General features: G+C 35.6%; 2 non-coding genes across 2 annotated transcripts; both read right to left on the bottom strand.

Annotated features, from left to right (window-relative positions):
• On the bottom strand, positions 1-73 carry TRNAE-CUC (transfer RNA glutamic acid (anticodon CUC)). The gene has a single exon. It is a non-coding gene; the product is annotated as a tRNA-Glu (tRNA).
• Positions 74-3985: 3912 nt separating this feature from the next.
• TRNAY-GUA (transfer RNA tyrosine (anticodon GUA)) lies at positions 3986-4071 on the bottom strand. Its single transcript is given in 2 exon segments — positions 3986-4021; positions 4035-4071. It is a non-coding gene; the product is annotated as a tRNA-Tyr (tRNA).
• Positions 4072-20399: the final 16328 nt, after the last annotated feature.

Here is a 20399-nt window from a genome sequence, read left to right as displayed (position 1 = left end):
TTCTGTTGCCGGGAATTGAACCCGGGTCTCTCGGGTGAGAGCCGAGTATCCTAACCGACTAGACTACAACGGATTGATGGTAGACTTGTACTGCATTGATTTATAAATAATAAAATTTCTAAAATGATGTTTTGGTGTGTGGCAATAACATTTTTTGTATCTCACAATATTATAACATTAATGGGATTACTGTGGAAATCTCTTTACATTGATTAGGTATAGGAATTTCATTTTATACTATTGATATTACAAGAAATTCTGATTTATTCCCTTTACCCCTCCAAGAAATAATGTAGTTGATCTAGTGAAGTTAATGATTCATTTAGCGTTAGAGACCCATTTCTTTTAATCATGGAAATTTTGTTAAAATTTTCTACATTTCAAAAATCAATAAATAAGTATTTAAGATATAATTTTGATCGCAATTTTCACGATGTTGCAAAAGCGCTTCTCGTTATCTCAAGACAAGGTATTTATTTACCCATAAAAAAATATAGTTAAATTTGTATATGTGGTTTATAGATACGTGGATTAAGATGAACTGAGTAGTAAAATTAGAAATAATTATTTCGAGGAAGAATAAGCATGTATTTCAGATAAATTCCATCGGAATCAAGCCAACAGAGAAGCTTCCACGGAATCCTTCTTTTATATAACTATGGAAATGAGAAAAAATAGAGATAGCTTTGCTAATTCTTCTTGATCGTGTCCCTACAAGGAATACAAATGCGGCTATTTGTAGTTAAATTTTAAGAGATAAGATTCTCAAATCTTGCCCTCTTAAGGATGAATAAAACCTCTCTTGATCGTTGAACAATGTTGGAAATAAATACTAACATTTTCTGTAACAGCTACCCCTTTAATGTTATTTCGTTCCGCCAGTATTTTGCTTTCAAATTTACTCCTCTGATCTTTGTGTCTCGAAATTCACATAGTACCGTCATATGTTTGCATGCGATATTAGTTAATTGTTGATTCATTTCTATCCTATCACCATTGTCACATGTCTGCTCGAGAGATGCCCACCGGTAAACTCTATTTTTTACCCAATGCAAGTATAAAATAATATGTCCATAAGTTTGCGTATCATTTTGTTTGACTGAAAATTCACGACATTATCATTTATCGATTCAAATAAAATTCTAAATGCACTTCAACAATTTGCTTATCAGGTATATATTTTATATATTTTAAGTTATGTGCACTGATAGTGTATATGTAACTTCTATAATCATGCTAAGTATCCTTACGGCAACAGGCAATTTTCATAAAATTTAATAATATTTTGAAAAATAAAATAATAACTTGCTATGAATAAATTTATCAAATTACACTAGTATAGTGTAAGAATTATTTACATTTTCTTCAATTTTTCTTTCCTTTTGAATAGTTTTGACGAATGAAAAGCATAGGACGTGACCGATTGTGGTGGAATGATAAGTGCCTGTGCATTTTTAATCAAAAGTTTCAAGTTCGAGCACTTTAAACCCAAATGATTTCTCGACACGAGTTTGGATTAGCCGAGTCCCAAAGCGAGGTATCGAACACCTGATTTGCTAATTTACTAATAAAACAATATATAAAGCTTTGAATTTCATGTATAAAGAGTCATGTAATAAGAATACATTTGTCCTCATCCCTCAAATTCTTGATCCTAGAAAACGGAAAACACATAAAAGAAAAATATTGTTATTAAGTAGAAATTTAAAATATTTACCGGCACACTTAGGTACTTTTGTTGAAGAAGAAAACAAATGAGCTTCTTTTTTTTTCTGAAAAATTCTCAGGGAATAAACTTGCGGTCACTATCTTTCGAGTGCAGACAGAGTAACCAACTCACCTTGCAATAGCTCGCAAACCACACAAGAAATATATATCACACTAAACACGCTCGGCCGGTGCGACGAACGCTGGTTTGGTATGTTTGGTGTGGAGTATAAAGAACAAGGTTAGAGGAGTAAAAGTAAACATACCAAGCCAAGAATAGAAGAGGAGATAGAGCCAAACTAAACTAAGCGTGGTTGGGGGACTTGCTAATGCAACTAATTTAGTGTGAAACAAAAAGATACTTAATATAGGCAGAACTATTGTTTAACCAGATTCAAAAGCATCCACAAAACAGTAAGCGGTCAGCTTTCAAACTAAATTGCATTGGAAACATAGAAGCAAAATAAATACTACTCCCTAAACTATCTTAGTGGGCGTTTGGACATAAGAATGGTAAAATTCCGAAAAAAAGTGGGGAAAAAATTTCAAGTGAAAATGGTACTGGAAAATTTGAGTTGTGTTTGGATATGAATATAATTTTGGGTTGTTTTTTAATTTTTGTGAGTGACCTAAGTGAAAATTTTGACAAACAGCCTTTTGGAGTTTTTCAAATTTTCGGAAAATTCCAAAATTCATCTTCAAATGAAAATTAAAAAATTTATGGCCAAATATTGATTTCAAAAAAAAAAGTGAAAAACTTTTCATGGCCAAACAAGCTCTTAATCTTTGGATAAACATTTGAGACTAAAGCATAATCTAAAAATAACACCACAAAATCTTTTCTCCCATTTAGACAATTTAAGCTTGAAAATTGAAATACTCAGCCCCAAAAGAGGATTGCTAATGTAAACAGAATGGTTCTCATCATACCAATTACCATTCAAGAAATAAATGAATCCATTACATGAAACAATTAATTTCATGTTTTCTTAAATATATAATTACTAAATTTGGTTCGCTTTGTTTTGAATTAATTCGGTTTCGTTTTATCCTTTTGAGCTAATTAAGTTCATTTTACAAGATTTTCGTACATAAATAAATATAGGGTAACCGAACAAAAATATTAGAACGTTATTTGAAATCAAGGAAATAAAACATTAGATGGATAAAAAGGAAAAATTACTAAAATCATATTCAACTAAAAAAATTGAGATCTCAAAAAAAAAAATAACAGAAGTAAATCAAAATTTTATAATTTAGATAAATAATAAAAGTTAGATTGACTTGCACTTAAATGAAGTTAGTAGGGGACATTTTGACAGGGGGCGCCATTCCTTATTTATATATACTTTTATGCGTGAAAATATTATTAATACATATATCTAATTCTATCCGAGCGATCGGGTGGCGGACCACCTCTCTCCATTATATACCGCCTCCAGGTGTAAATGTAATTGGTGGGAGACAGGCTATACACCTACATGATGTTATAGAATGGTCACAATAACTTTTAGCAACTATATTTATACCAACTTGAAGTTTAACACAAAGGTCGTGACATTCTTCATCTTTCACACAAATTCCCCAGGGGTGCTCTATATATAAGCTGGTTTTCACACTGTTCTGCCTCTGCATCTGTTAAAAAGAAGAAAAAAAAATGTCAAAACTTTATATTTACTATTTTCTCATTTACAGAAAAAATGAACTTTAAAAAAAAGATTAAATACCCACCTAGTGATGCAAAAGTGAAAATCATAAAAGTCAAGAGGATAACGTTTCGTGATGTAGTCATTTTTGCTTTTGGTCTCAAATGCATTAAAAACAATATAAATGAAGCGGGATTGAAGAGCAGTAATTCTGAATGTTTTATAGCAGTTGTTTCATGTGTTTTCTCCAAAGAACCAGTTACTTGTAAAGTTAAATTCTAAGTATTAAATTCTTTTAATTAATCTTCAGTTTCTTTTTTATTTAATGTGACGCAAGTTTTCAGTTTTTGAACAATAAAGATATGGTATTAATTAAAAAAGGTCCTCAAGGATTTTCCTTTATAACCATCTTAGAGTTAAAATTTATATTGAGTTTAATATTTGTGCAATAAACACTGTAAAATATATTTAAATATTAAGGTATTGGTTGATATCGTAGAATTATTAACCGGTAAATAGCTTAACATAACAAGTAAATTCACTTTAGTAATATAAAAGATTATTGTAACCTCCTTTCCCTTCTGCAAAACAGTAAAAAGTAAGACTACGTTAATGGAAATAAATAGAAAAAGTCCGACCTGCCGGATTCGAACCAGCGACCTAAGGATTTCAGTAACAATACTACAGTCCTCCGCTCTACCAACTGAGCTAAGGTCGGTTTGTCGAAATCATCCATTCATGCCAGTATTTGAAGATTGTCAATAGCCAATTGTTCACTTTGTCTATAGAACGTGAATCCCAGGATTAAAATTTTGGTTTTTCACAATACTCATTGACTTTTTTCTTGGACGAAATACATGTTTGAGTTTGCCTATATGCAGCAATTCAGAAAGAAGCCTTAGAGCAACGGTAAAATTGTTTTTGTATAACCTACAGGTCATAGGTTCGTTTCGCAGAACTAATAATTGATGCTCGTATCAGAGTAGACTGCCTACATCACACCCCTTGGGAAGTAGACCTTACGTGAACGTATGATACTTCGTGCACCGGTGAGCCTTTATATATAGCAATTCTTGCTTTTGAAGAAGCCCAAAAATGTCATTGATGGAATGGGATGCAATAAACGATATTGCAAGGTTTGAGGTGTGTCAATGGAGATCATGATTTATATTGTGATACCTTTGCCTTTGATTAGTATCCATCATATACGTCCAGTGCCAGATTCCATGGAGGATAAAATTAAACAGATATTTCAAAACATCCACTAACTTCCACATAGGACCACTACAGCAGTTACAAGTACAGTTTTGTCTTGACATTTTTCATTGTTTAATCGTAAAGTGAATAAGTCGGTAGATGGACAGGGACGGATCTAAAATTTAAACGATATACACTTAAATAAACAAATGAAAGCTGAAGTATAATCTGCATAATTTCTATTTTATCCGACAAATAAACCTGACTTATTTGAACAAGTGAAAATGGAATTTTTGAATTATAGGTAGATTTGCCAAACTAGTTGGCATTTGCTTTAGATTTCCCAAATACTGAGTTTGCATTTGAGTTTCTGAAAAGGTGTTTATTTAAACTTTTTTTTTTGCTAAAAAGAAATTAAAATGTAGATTAATTTTTTTTAAGCGCCTAACACGGCCGAGTATCCACCGTCAAACTGTGTAAATTGGTCACAGTATAACTGGTAACCAAAACAGACTTTATATTTATTGTAGCATACAACCAAAATGCAAACCAAAATTGGTAACAGCAAGTATGGACACTAGTGAAATCTGAAGAGACATTACACCAACTACGTTTCTTTTTTGCTTGTCCTCGTTGTACTTCTTTTGCTTTTCTGTAAGCATCCAGTATTCAAAACTTATTAACCCGATTTATTGATATCTGTATTTATTGAGATTGCCTAATTATGCAAAGCGGTTAGTTAGTTGTATTTATTGAGGTTCATTTCCCACTTTTCCTTTCTCCTTCTTCTCGAATGTTCTCTCTCGCTTCGACCTCCATTGCTGTTCAAGCTGAGCTTGAGCCAGCTTTTACTTTGAGCAATTAACATGGTATCAGAGCCTAGTCGTTACGATATATCATCTCTCGATTATCCATTTCTCCTTTGTGTTCGTCGATTTTGACTTTTCCCCTAATTCGATCGATTTCTAAGAGTGGTTTCGTTTTTGCCCTAATTGATTGTCTGAAAAGGGGCTTTTTCTCCCAAAGTGTGATACTCACACAATTAATTTCAATTACTCATGGTTGTTGATGATTTGAGCGATGTGGCTGGCACAGATGTGAACATCGGAGTTATAGGAAATTCCGGAATCGATCCAGGTGATCCCTTGTATTAACATCCGTCGGATAATCCCGGTGTCATGCTTTTTTCCGTTCCTTTCAGTAGAGTTGGTTATCGTTCATGAAGGTGTAGTGTGTTGTGAGACCTGTCAGTGAAAAACAAGCTAGGGTGTATAACTCACCCACATTTCGTCAATGGGAGCGATGTGATGACATGGTGACTTCATGGATTCTTAATTCCCTATCGAAGGAAATCGCAGACAATGTTGAATATGCAAATGATTCTATGGAGTTGTGGATTGAGCTAGAAGATCGGTATGAGCAAACAAATTGAGCTCGACTGTACCAAATCCAAAAGGAAATAAACGATACATCTTAGAGAGCTCTTGATATTACCAATTATTACACCAAATTGAAGAAACTTTGGGAAGAATTGAGCACCCTGAGTAATAAGTCTCAATGCAGCTGCAATTGTACTTGTGGCGCGAAGGAAGGTTTCTACAAAGCTGAGCAGGACAGACGACTAATACAATTCCTCATCGGATTGACTGAAACCTAAACTGTGATTCGAGGAAGCATCCTCATGATGAACCTATTACCAAACTTAGCTCAAGCCTCTTCTCTCCTCATACAAGATGAAAAGCAGAGGGAAATCAAACCACATACTCAGCTGTTTATCGAATCAACTTCTATGAATGTTGCTAGTTCTAGGTCCAACACTTATAGGACCAACTATTCGCCTAACAACAACAACTATGGTAGACAAGGAAAGGGGAAGACATATATGTGATTACTGTAGGAAGCCAGGGCACACTAAGGATAGGTGTTTCAAACTACATGGATACCCTGAGAGTTTTGGATATATTCACAATCAAAATCAAAACCCAAATCAAAACTTCAACCAGAATCAAGGATTCAATCGGAACCAGAATTACAACAAAGGAAAGAGAATAGTGGCAAATGTACATGGGAAGTAGTCATCTGATATGTTATCCAACAAGGGAGAAGAACAAAATTATTTGAATGAAGACTAGATCATCAGCTTGTCAAAGGAGCAATATGGACAAATTAAAAAATCCGCTACAACACTTTCAAGCTGGGAATGGAGGAGAGAATGCAAGTGCTACCAAACCTAGCAATTGGGCTTTGAAATTTGCAGGTATAATAGTCTGTACTTCCTTTATAGATTTTGATAAATTGTCATGTCAATGTCTCAAAAACAAGACTGATTCTTGGATATTAGACTCATGGACTTCAAATCACATGACCTTCAATAAGTCCCTATTAACCAATATTGTAACACTGCCCTATCCACTCATAGTTGTCTTACCAAATGGATATAAAGTTAGAGAAATAGAAATTGGCAGTGGAACACTTGTGCCTGATATTACTTTACATAAAGTAATGTTTGTACCTTCCTTCAAATACAACCTAATTTCCATTCATGGTCTGGCCAGTTTTAACCCTAGAAGCATAGTAGCCTTCACTGACAATCTTTGTATTCTGCAGGCCCCTTCAATGAAGAGGCCTCTGGAGATTCGTAAGGCTTGTGATGGGTTGTACGTTCTTTGCCCAAAAGGTCTGAGAAACAACTACTTAGGTTTTGTTGTTAACAACTCATTTTCTTGCCTTTGTAATAAGGCTCATTGCACACACAACTCACACTATCATATTGATTCATCTGTACATAGTTCATTATCCACAAATAAGTGTGTATCTCATCCACCTGTAAATGGTCCATGTTTGACTAATAGAAATCCTATTCTGAATACTTGTGTATCACCTGATCATGATGTAAATGTTCTGTGGCATAATAGACTTGGGCATGTACCCTTTGTCAAAATGAGAGGGATTTCCTCTATACCCATTTTCTTTCCTTCAAAGCAACCCTTTCTTTGTTCCATTTGTCCAATAGCCAGGCAGGGAAGACTACTATTTCCCCAGAAAATAAGCTTTTTCACAAAAATCTTCCAACTACTACACATAGACATCTGGGGACCTTATTATATGGCAACATAGGATAACTACAAGTACTTCCTTAAACTGGTGGATGATTACAGTAGGTCCACTTGGACTAACCTTCTCACATGCAAAAAAAATGCCTTACAAGTCATAAAAATATTTATTTCTATGGTTAAAACCCAGCTTAATACAAAAGTTAAAACAATCAGATCAGGCAATGGCTTGGAGTTCACCAGTATAGAGGCAAGTATGTTTTTCCAATCCAAAGACATCATTCACTAAAAGACATGCCCTTATAGCCCTCAACAGATTGGGATAGTAGAAAGAAAACATAAATATCTCTTGGAAACTGCCAGGGCACTCCTATTCCAATCAAATTTACCTGTAAAATACTGGAGTGAGTACATCTTGTGTGCAACCTACATCATAAACATATTACCCTCTTCCCACCATTATCCTAAATCCCCATTTAAATTACTTCAAAAGAGAAAACCAACATACTCTCACATGAGAAGTTTTGGATGCCTGTGTTATCCTTCTGTACCAAAAGTACATTAACACAAATTTGAACCTAGAACATCCCCATACATATTCATTGGTTATCCCTATGTTGTCAAAGGGTACAAGGTCTTAAGTCTTCCCACTAAGAAGATATCTATTTCTAGGGATGTTGTTTTTATTGAGAATGTTTTTCCTTTTGCTATATCACTTGAAAACACTTCATTTCCTTTTATTCTTAATCCTGTTCCATTCATTGATTATATTCAAAAGGGCACTAAACTTGCTTATGATAGTGATAATGGCACCGATGTTACACATGGCCAATCCCAATACCTTGAGTCCAACACTAGTTCACCCACTATGAATTCCTCTAGTCCTTTACCACAACCTGAAACACCTCAATCTTCAAGCAATACTTCATCAATAGCCTATCAGTCTGTTAACACACTTGTTGACTTAAGAAAATCACAAAGACCACATAGGACACCTATATATTTACAACTTTGCTCAACTACACTCACTCCCTAAGCTAAGATCATCACCATCTGTTGCTCATAGCGACTTTGTTGTACCTTTCTCCCTTAATGCTTTATTCTCTAACAATCATCATATAACCTCTGATGTCTTAAATCCTGAAAGTCAAAGTCTTGTGAGAGACATCTGTAGTGACAGTGAATCCTCATCATATGAGGAGGCAGCTATGAATCCTGCTTGGCAAACAGCTATGGACAAAGAGTTTGAGGCATTACATACCAACCACACTTGGGACTTGTTCCCCTACCTGTTGGAAAGAAAGCCATAGGATGTAAGTAGGTGTATAAAATAAAATATAAAGTAGAGGATAGTGTAAAAAGACTCAAAGCTAGATTGGTTGTAAAGGGATATACCCAACAAGTTGGAATTAACTACATAGAAACATTCTCCTCTGTAGTTAAGATAACAACTGTGAGGTCCCTAATAATCACTGTTGTCAAGAAAGGGTGGTACATATCACAATTGGATGTAAATAATGTATTTCTACATGGGGATCTAAATGAGGAAGTGTACATGGAGGTACCATAGGGACTAGTAGTAAACAACTCAGGAGTGGTTTGCAAACTCAACAAATCTCTTTATGGCATGAAACAGGCAAGCAGGTAGTGATATGCTAAACTAACGGAGGCTTTATGCTCAAGGGGTTATGCACATTTAATGTATGACTATTCTTTATTTTACAAGAAAACTAAGCACTTATCTATTTATATAGCAGTATATGTCGATGACATTATAGTTACAGAATTGTTGAGATTAAAGAGTTAAAAATATTCTTAAACAACATCTTCAAAATAAAGGATCTGGGGAGGCTACATTACTTTTTGGGACTGGAGGTTCTCTACAAAGATGATAGTGTAATAATATTCTAGAGAAAGTTCACTCTTGACCTGTTGAAAGAATACCAGTGCATGGATCACAACAACTTCAATTCTTCAATGGACCCTAATATGAAGCTTAAAGCTAAGGAAGGAGAAACATTAACAAACCCCACTTGATATAGAAAATTGATAGGAAAGTTCAATTTTCTCACCAACACCAGACTAGATATAGGTAACAATGTGCAACACTTAAGCCAATTCATGGATGACCCCAGAGAACCTCATCTAAAAGCAACCTTTCATCTGCTTAGATACTTGAAGGGGGATCCCACCTTGGGCATATTCTTGGCTAAGGATCAAGATTACACAATTAGAGCCTATTGTGATTCTGATTGGGCAGCATGCCCAAATTTCCAGAAATTCTGTTAGTGGTTACCTTGTGTTAATGGCCAGCAGTCCAGTTAGTTAGAAGTCCAAGAAGCTAGACACTATCTCCCTGTCCTCTGCAGAAGTATAATACAGAGCCTTAAGGAAGGTAGTAGGAGAACTAGTGTGGCTTAGTAGACACCTTTTCCCAAGCCCATTGTAGTATTTTGTGACAGTCTTCTATGCACATAGCCAGAAATCCTGTATTCCATGAGAGAACCAAACATATAGAAGTTGACTGTCACTTTGTGTGAAGCAAGCTACAAGAGGGGTTGATTTCACTACATCATGTGGGGACTACAGACCAGCTTGCAGATGTTCTAACAAAGGCCCTGACAGGAGTCAAGCATTCAGCAGCTTTGCACAAGTTGGCAGTGTTTTCCACACCACCAACTTGAGGGGAGGGGTATTGAGATTGCCTAATTATGTAAAGTGACTAGTTAGTTGTAAAGCGGTTAGTTAGATGCAAAGTGGCTAGGCCAGACATTCAGTTAATTAGATAGGATACAACGTATATATATATTCATTACAGGTATCAATAATATGTGTGGTTCATTTCCCACTTTTCCTTTATCCTTCTTCTCGAATGTTCGCTCTCTCAGTTCAACCTCCATTGCTATTCAAGCTGAGCTTGAGCCAACTTTTACTTTGAGCAATTAACAGTATCTGTATCACGTAAGATCATTAAATAAAAAAGTCTTTCCTACCAAATATTTTTCCATTTTAGAGTACGAACAGTAGACTTTTAACCAAAAGTGAAGAGATCTTAGTCATATATCATATCCTTGGTGGTACACAATTTTTTTCTAAAGAGATGAGTATTACACAAATTAAATAATACATTTCTCTTATGCTTGTCCTTCTCTTCCGCATCCGTGATACTTGTTTTCTAATTTTATTTACCATTCAAAATTCAAAATTTATTGATTCGATTAATTTACATTAGCATCTGAATTAAAGAAGGAAGAATTTCTTATTATAAATTTCTTTTTTCAGGGTGCAAATCCAAAAACTTAAGGAATATCATCTATCCATCACATCACTTAGTAGTACGCTATTTTTTCTCTACTACAATGCCTAAAATCTTTTGCTACTTACCTTACATTTGACTTTTATGACCTTGCCTTGTCTTTTCCATGCACACACAAAAGTCAGGGTGTCTCTTGGTAATTCAAATATGAGGTCACTTCCAGTGACTTTTTCTTCAAGACTGATAAAGAAGGTCATGAAAATCCCAAGAGGATAAAAAAGGACTGTCCAACAAAGGAAAACAGAATCATCCAAAAGGGAAAGAAATATCAGAATTAATCCAACTTGTGGCTTGATACACAGTTGGAATTATTGTGCTCATATATAAATATATAAAAATCCTTGTACCGGACAAAATTCAAAGAAAAGAAAGAAAAAGATTTTCCTACTATATATTCAAAACTTACCTCAAGACTACATTTATAACAACACCTTACGCACACAATCAGCATTTAATATCATGAAACATGTACACCATAGTAAATGCTTCCGAACTGCCTCATTTAGTGTCTTGTCTCCTTCCCACCCACCCACCCCCCCAAAAAAATATTATAAGTAGAAAAAATAACAAAAAATTAATTTCTAAATACAGGAATTTTTTTCAACATATTCCACATGTTAATTGTAACTCTTAGTCCTAAAATTATAATAGTTAGACAATTAAGGATTATATGGGAATTCATGGAGTCAGATCAAGTTGTCTCCGTGTAAGCGACGACTGGGAATTCATGGAGTCACAATTAAGGATTATAGAAGTGACCAGCACATCTGCATTTCCATCCAAGTGGCTTGTAATTGGAGTACCTGCTATTGGTCCCAGAAGGTGAAAGCGACGACTCTGCAGTATTGTAGTATTGGGTTCGAACCAGATCATGACCACGACCTGGTTCAACTCGGTTGTGGCTCGGTAGAGTTGGAACCTGAACTGCCATGCATGGGTGGCATTGGTTACACTTGTTGTAACAACTTGGTGGCATTGATCCCAGTCTTGTTTTCTCTTCAACCAAAACATCCTATAAAAAAAAGAAAGCCAAAATTCAAAGTATATATGTTAATAATTCAAAAAATCTACTATTTTCAGCTTGCACCACTTATAGTATATCAGTCCTTTATTCCATTTTATGTGATATAGTTCAAAGTATGAGGGTTAAAATATTTAATTTTAGTGTCAACTTGAATATAGATTTTTTAAAATTTTCGGAAATTTTTTACATAATTGGACAGTACATATATAAAAGTGAGATAAATCGTAGTAATGTTATTAATTCAAAAAATCTAGAAAATATTAAAGAAATATCCGCTCAAAAGAATCTTTTTAACTCTCCAAAAAATAAAATTATCACATTAACTGAAACAGATGGAGTAATAAATATATAATTGATGACAATCATCCCAAACTAGTTGATTCTAAATTTTGAATTCACCACTTTAAAATTTGCTTACTATAGAACTTCATAAGCATCCATGTATCATAAAAAATAAAAACATAAAACTACTACGATTATACATGGAAAATACAAGCATGGTTGTGTGTGTGTGTGGGGGGGGGGGGAGGGGAGGGGGGGTTATAGGGGTTAGAACAAGAAGAAATTAATTAAGAGTCTTACCTGAGTAGAGTCTAGGGTTCCATGCTTAGGACTTAAAGAATAGTAGGAAGGAGAGAGAAGCAGGAGAACTGCAATAACTATGTATTTGAATGTGAAAATTAATGAGGAAATAAGTGAAGTCATTCTCATAGCTGCAATGGTAGCATTTTTCTTTATATATAACTTCACATGCAGCAAAAAGAAAAAAGAAAAAAAAATTAAGAAAAAATATGAAAACTCAATTTGCCTATGGAGGAAAAAGAATGAGGAGGGAGAGAGCAATGAAGAATTATGTTGATAGTTTTTACTCAACTTTTGAGAAAGGGGAAGAAACCAAATTAAGAGGTGGAAGAGGTGCAGGAATGAGGGCTATATCACTGGTTTTATTTTTGTTTTAGCACAGAGGAAAAGAACAGAAGAGTGAAAAGAACAAGACAGGGAAAAGGAGAGACAATAATAGGGAGATTTGGTGGCAGAAAAAAAAGGGAAGAATGAAGCTTTTAGACCACCTATTTTTCTTCTCTAGTTAGTGGTTTTTTACTTGGGTTTAAACGAGAGAAGTTATAATTTGAAGTTTATAGATTCTGAATTTGCAATCTAATTCATAATTTGTTAGTTATTAGGTTTCCAATTAATTAAGTATTTATATATATTTAATGAATTTCTTAATACAAATCTACAGTTTAAATAAAAGCTATTGGATTCGTCCGAACTCGTAGATAACACTCTCCATCCGTCCTTGGTTTAAATTATGGGTGTTAAGGGACCGAGTCGGGCTAGAGGAAAAGGTGACATACCGTCTCTGTACCGCTCCGATTACAGATTACAATTTACCGGTTCCGAGCTTAGCCAGTGCTAAATAGAAACGGAACGGTCTGGGCCTAATGGGTTGGGCCGGGCCAGCCTTAGTTAATTTTTGTTAATTGTATTTTATATAACGATCGTAATTTATATTAAGATAAAGTAAAAATATAAAACACTAAAAATACACTTATACAAAGAATGTTTGAATAATTTTAAAGGCTTTTAAAAGCCTTATATTTGAATATTTCAGTACGAATTTAAGAGAACACAATGAACATGAAAAAAAATATAACTTATAATTTGTAAGTTCTTTTTTTAATATTTACACTTACAAATAAAGTTTATGTTTTACAACAATTAAATTAAAGAATAAAAAGGATAAATTCAAATTTGAATTATTAAATATAATCTTCAAGCTTCAAAGGTTTTGTATTGCCCTAGTAAGTTCTTCATAATCAATATGAATTTCTTGGCCATTTTCTAGAATGTTGAATTCAGATGGGTTACCATTTGTTAATATATTTCCATGTTCCTTGTCTTCTGGTTTATCAACATCTTCACGTACTTGATTTCTTCACTCCGATCTAATTCAATCTCTGAAACATACCAAAATTTCCATAGCATTACTTCCCAATGAGTGATGGGTGTCTCCTAGCTGCTGTCTTGCTTGACTAAATGTTCTCCCCTGATGCAACGGTTGAAATTGGCACATTTAGCACGTCCTGAGCCATTGCCGAAAGAACAGAAAATTGCTTTCATATACATGCCACCATGCCAACGGTGAAAATTCTTCTGTGCGAGGTTCTGTTTGCTTTTGCAAGTAGAATTGAAGTTCATCAATGTTTCTGCTACTAGTTTAAGTGAAAAAAAATATAGACCAAATATTAAAACCATCAATGTCTTCATCTTCATCCATAGTAGCAGATATTGAAGTACAAGTAGTACAATGAGAAGTGGGTTAAAGAATGAGAGAATAACAATTGAGAATTTGGGTTTGAGAATGGAGAGATGAGTACAGAAAAAAGAAGGGCAAAGGTCTATTTATAGTTTTTCAAAGGGTTAAATTAGTAAATAATAAACGTGTTATTTTAAAAATAAAAAAAATGACTATTTTTGCAATTGAGGTCATTGGACAACCGTCAAAATACCAACTTAAATATTTTTACTTTACTTTATCATGCTATATAAATTTTAATTATAATTAATTTTTACCGTACCGCATTAATAGCTTTTTTATGACACTTGTTACAATTACTTAAAATTCATCACCAATGTGATCCACTTAAGTTAACATACAATATAGAGTACTAACATAAATCTTTATATGTGTGTATGCGAGTACGATAAACTCACCCTATCAAATATTTACACCAAGCAAATGAAAGAAAAATATATGTCATGCAAATAGACTTTTACGCCTTAATCATAAGTAAATGGTTTTATTTTCAATGTTATTTATGAAACTAATTGCCTGCTCGAAATTACTTTATCGTGACAGAAAATTTTAAAATAAATAAATAATAACTTTTATGCATTGATTGTGTAAATTTTTTTACATTACCATTTCAAAGTAACTTTATAATTTTTAAAACCAAATAAAAAATTGGATTAATATAGAAGACAGACAGGTACACTTTCATTTTCGGGTTTGCAGAATCAGAAGAGAAAAATTGATAGTGAGTTTGACTATGATTTGATTGAACAGATCAGAAGGAGAAAAAGAGATCGTTGGATACGAACTGTGAATTCTGCGTAGTACGTACCTTCTGATTAATATGTATTTCCTCAGCTGTAGCCATGGCACAGTCCTTTTACGAGGCATAGAGTCTATAATACATTCTTTACTTAAATATGAAAGGTCTATTATGTACCTACTCCTTCCACTTCATTTCATGTGTCACTATTTATCTTGGCACGGTACTCAAAATACTAATTGACCCTTTTATGATGTGTGCGGGTAAAATCGGGGTAAAGTCTACCCCGATCCCCCGATAAGAGAATGAAGGGGAAGCACAGAACCGGGAGGTTGCAATCGAGTTCAAAGGCCTTTCGTAACATGACCCCGAAACAGTGAACGCTATTTCCGGCATCAGACTTGGTAAAGCGACACACCCCGAACTGAGTATGACTTCTAGACCTCGAGAAACGCGGTGAATGGTTATGCACGACTTATAAGGACCACAATACTCGCCACGACCGGGTATTACGCTGCGAATCTCGCTCGATGTCGATTATTGATCAACAATTACCGGGATAAGAGGATTTTTCACCTTATTTAGATTTATACTAGGACTAAAACTCTCCTACTATATAAAGGAAAAATTTATCTTTAGTCTAGAGAAATAACACACATTCCAAGACAATTAAAGTTTATTTTTATACTCTAAGCTACTTTTAAGAATTTTTGCTCAGTTGTATCGTTCTTCATTCATAACTGGGTCCAAATCGAGGGTCCAATCGAAGTTGGGGCTGTTGTTCAATCTAAGATTAGGCTTGGCCATGACATTGCGATTGGTTTGATCGTTTATTTCGTCTTTAATTCATTTATCTGCTATTCTTAATTATTTGTGTTGAATTAAATCACGTATCCTTTAAACCACATACAAATTTATGTGTTACCTAATTTTGGGGTAAACAATTTGGCACCTACCGCGGGGTTAAGGATAATAGCGGTGATTTGATACGAATCCCCATAACATACCCTATTTTATGCTTGTTCTTTGAAATCTTAACTGTAGGTCAACCCAAAAATGTCTAACTCTCAGACTTCTCATTTGAATGTTGACGCTGAGTCTGGCCATCACGGCGAAAATGATAATTTGGTGCCTAGCAATAACGTGCTTCCTGTCAAACCCAATGGTGGCTACCGACCGTATCGATGCTTACTCACAGGTGGCCATCAATGTCAACGTGCCAACTGATTCCAAAAATAGTGTTCGCGGGGAACTCCGACCGACAGCTCGAAAAGTGCCTGAAGGCGAAGGTGATGGGGTGAGCCTACGACTGATTTTCGAGATGCTACAGGTTCAATAAGTGGCAATAGCACAACTGGAGAGTCAAAACCACTCCCCCAATAGGGTGGAACCCGAACAATCCCGGGAAAGTACCCAAAGGGACGAACAAATTACTGAGAGATTGGGTGAAGCCGAGCCCGGGGTGAGTCCTGAGGTAATGAAGGTGCTCGAAGCGTTGATGAAACAGGTGGAGTTAGGTGAGAAATGGATTGAGGCTAATGACAAGAAGGTGGAAACATACAATTCCAAGGTCGATTAGATCCCGGGGGCACCCCCGATATTGAAGGGGCTGGATTCCAAGAAATTTATCCAGAAGCCTTTTCATCCGAGTGCGGCACCAAAGCCAATCCCAAAGAGGTTTCGCACGAATTTCTCAGGGCTCTTCTCTATGAAGAGTGCCTCCTCGTTCTTTGTCTATTCCCATTCGATGGAGAAAGAACTTTTTTCGGGTGGTCGGTTACGCTTGCTTAGGCCAAATGGCCCCGACCATTGCAGTCCGACCCTACCTAGAAGGATCCCAATTTGATGTGTAAGTATTACAACACTTATGGTCACATGACCGAGGATTGTCAACATTTAAGAGAAGAAGTTGACCAGTTATTCAACAACGGGCACCTCCGAGAATTCCTGAGTGAGCGAGCCAAAAACTACTTTAGGAACAGGGACTCCAACAAACAAGTCGAATTAGAGGAACCTCAACACGTGATCAATATGATTGTCACACCTCCTTTTTGCGCGCCCGCCCCCGAAGGGTTAATGCGCGAGGGGAGTTTTTCCAATTTAAGTGACAATATTCGAAAATGGGATCATTTATTTAATTCAGAGTCGCCACTTGGGAAAGGTTTAGCTTTTGGTGTCCCAAGTCACCGGTTTATCTTGAATCCCAAATCGAGGAAATTTTCGACTTTTCCAAATGAAGTCTGCGAACCAGAAATTCTAAGTAAGGAATTCTGTTGACTCGAGGGAAGGTGTTAGGCACCCTCGAATCCCGTGGTTCTAGCACGGTCGCTTAAATTGTTATAATGGCTAAATATCTGATTTAAATACATGTTATGACTTACGTGCTTTTATTACGTTTAAACCGCTTTTATTATTATCATTTATTTTTATAGAATTGCAACGTCGTGAAAATGCATCTCGAACCACATCACAATCAATGCACCCGTAGTTGTTAACACATTTCGACTCCGTTGAGATTTGAATTTGGGTCACATAAATGCGCACCCGAATTTAAGAATGTAATTTAATTAAGTCGCACCTAAAAAGTCTAACGCGTTATTATCTTTGGGGAAGGCAGTGGAATTCACTAAACAGTCCATCCCAAATTCTAAGTATTTATTATGACCAATTATTGAGGGCCCCGCAATTTGCCTTTTTATTCGGCGAGGCTCGTCTCATTATTTTAGAAGGGTACCCTACGATGACTACGTCTTTACTACATTTATCTTTAAAGAAAAGGATGATGCCGAATTTTGCTGGTTTGGACAAATACGGACTGAATCCTTATTATGTTTGCCGAACCTAAACTTGTTTGATTACCTGATTGATTGTTCATGAGGCGAGGGTTACCGCATGCTTTGTCTTCAACAAGTGAATATGCTTATTAATTCGCTAAGTGAGATTGCAAACAAACTAACAACATATATTGAGTTATGTTTAACGACCTCCAAGTTCTATTCTTAACACTCTAAACTATTTGAAATTGATAAAAAAAATCGGCTGTTTTATTATGAAAATTACTACTAATTGAACTCAAAAAGGATTACTAGTTTTTCTCAACAATCATCAAAAGAATCTATACCGAAACCCAGTATCGAACCTGCATTGGAACGAATAAACTGACAGGAGAACTGGCATTCATAGTCAGACTCTTAATGTGACTGTATGGGAGTTTGTTCGGGATACATTTATTCCGGACCCAGTACCACAGTTTTGTCAATTCAGTGGTCTAGGCGAAATGCATACAAGTGCTACCATGACTCTATGCTATACAGTCATACTAAATCAAACAAGTGTTATACTGAACTGAATGTATACTAAATCAAAACATGCTGTCTATGTCATACTATCATTACTGTTGAGCCATGCTATCTAACAATTCATCTTAAACAGAATGTATGCTAGTTTATACAGAATATTTGCAGTTCGCAGTAAAAATACAGGCCCAACTAACATTCGAACTATCTTTTTACACCAATGCTATAACATAAACTGGTATTCATTTCTTTATTTCTGCTTCAACTTCAAACTTTCAACAATACAAGGCTCAAAGATTGTGTACCTGGGAATATTTGCAATTGAAGAAAGGGGCAATTAGTAGAGTAACAATGAACAAATGCAGCAGCAGTAACAGCACCAACAGTAGCAGCAGGGCAGTATAGCAACAGCAACAAGAAACAGTAGAGTAGCAACTACAACTCTCAAACAATTGGAGTGAGATCAACCTCAACTAAACTAAACTTTCGAGTAGAACAAACAATAAACAAGCAGACTCAGTTTTTGTGAGAACTCAATATTGCACAGAATAGGTCCGGATTTAGTTGAAGTCAGAAACAAAAGGAAAGGAAGCAATTTCTGGTTTTGTTTGTCTGAGTTATCAGACAGATTCTTTTCCAGTTTTCTGGATTCAAAAACTTGAACTTCAAGATATTCCCTCTTAGTATCTCTCCCTATCTCTGTGTGCTCTATCTGTGTGTCTCTAATTAGTGTGTATTCCAACTTTCTTTTTCAAAGAATTCCTCACAGTCTATCTGTTTTTCTCCTCTCTTCCTCAGATTCTGTCCCCTTTTTATCTCCCAGGTCCTCCTCCTTTATAAGCCTCAACACCATCTCTTTTTAACAGCCTGTTTTTCAAAATGTCACCGTACCCCTCCCATGTGTCTTTTTTCTTTTTAGATCCCAATTAGTTATTTAAGTATATAACTCCCATCAACATTTCCCTGGCAGACTTACTTTTAAAGGGTTTAATACTTTTTAAACTTAAAGCAGGGTATGGGCAGTAGAATATGTTGACAGCATAAGCTGTCAAACCATTTTTTTAAAATTAAACAAAGGACCTTTATGCAGGCCACAAGCTGTGCACAAAGCACATGAGATGCACCAATGCACATGCTGTGCACGAGTGCACATGCCTTCCAATTCAGAATCTAAGCACAAACAATCCAACAGCTATAAGTGAACTAAACTGGCTCTTAATTGATTCAGGCAAATGTTCAATAGAAGCAAATCGATTTAACTTTGTTCAGACAGTTGAAACTAATTGACGACACATGTCGACTCGACTATATTAGCATTAACATACACAAACGTAGCCAAATCAGACATTCAAAAGCATGGGACACATGACTCGACTTATACTGATTAAGCAGGATTATACTTTGAGGAATCAGTAAGTCAGTACAAATTTAGGATACAACCAATACACATGTCTTATCAGAATAGGAGGGGAGAGATTCAGACAAACACAGAGGTTTAAGCATAGTGGACAAACCAAATTTGATAAAATCAAAACAAATATGAACAAACTTTTAAAAACAAATCACACGGAATAAAACAAAATAAAGAAAAGAAAACAAGACTCACCTCAAATCTTTTTAAGGAACAAAATCAGAAAAATCCACTGGTGTTTGAACAGACCTTCTTTAAGGTTGAATGGACTTTTAAACGAAGTGTTTCTCGGATGAGAAACACCTCGATTAAGGTCCATTAGACCTTAATCTCCTCGGTTTGAACAAAGCACGGAACATGCACAGGGAAAACTAGAGTTCAAAACTTAGATCTGGGATTCGTGTTTCCCTAGTTAGATTCGGACCAAACCAAGTATGGTTTGGTCACGAGGAGGGTCCGGGGAGTGTCTGGTATGAAACTGGGGTTGGTTGGGTTAGATCGAGTTTTGACTCGAATCTTCAAATGAAGATTCGAGGACCTGGGGGTGATTCGAAGCATGGGGTTGATAGAATTGGGTTCAGGATGGCATGGGGGTTCTATGGTGTTCAGGGGAAGGTCACCGACGTTCATGCCGCCGGGTTCCTGGTGAAGGGGAGATCGGGGCGACTCTAGGGTTCCGGGGTTCTTTGT

This window comes from Nicotiana tabacum, chromosome 11 (assembly GCF_000715075.1).
Source record: "Nicotiana tabacum cultivar K326 chromosome 11, ASM71507v2, whole genome shotgun sequence".
NCBI classification, from domain to species: Eukaryota; Viridiplantae; Streptophyta; class Magnoliopsida; order Solanales; family Solanaceae; genus Nicotiana; species Nicotiana tabacum.
This window is presented reverse-complemented; position numbering and strand designations above follow the sequence as displayed.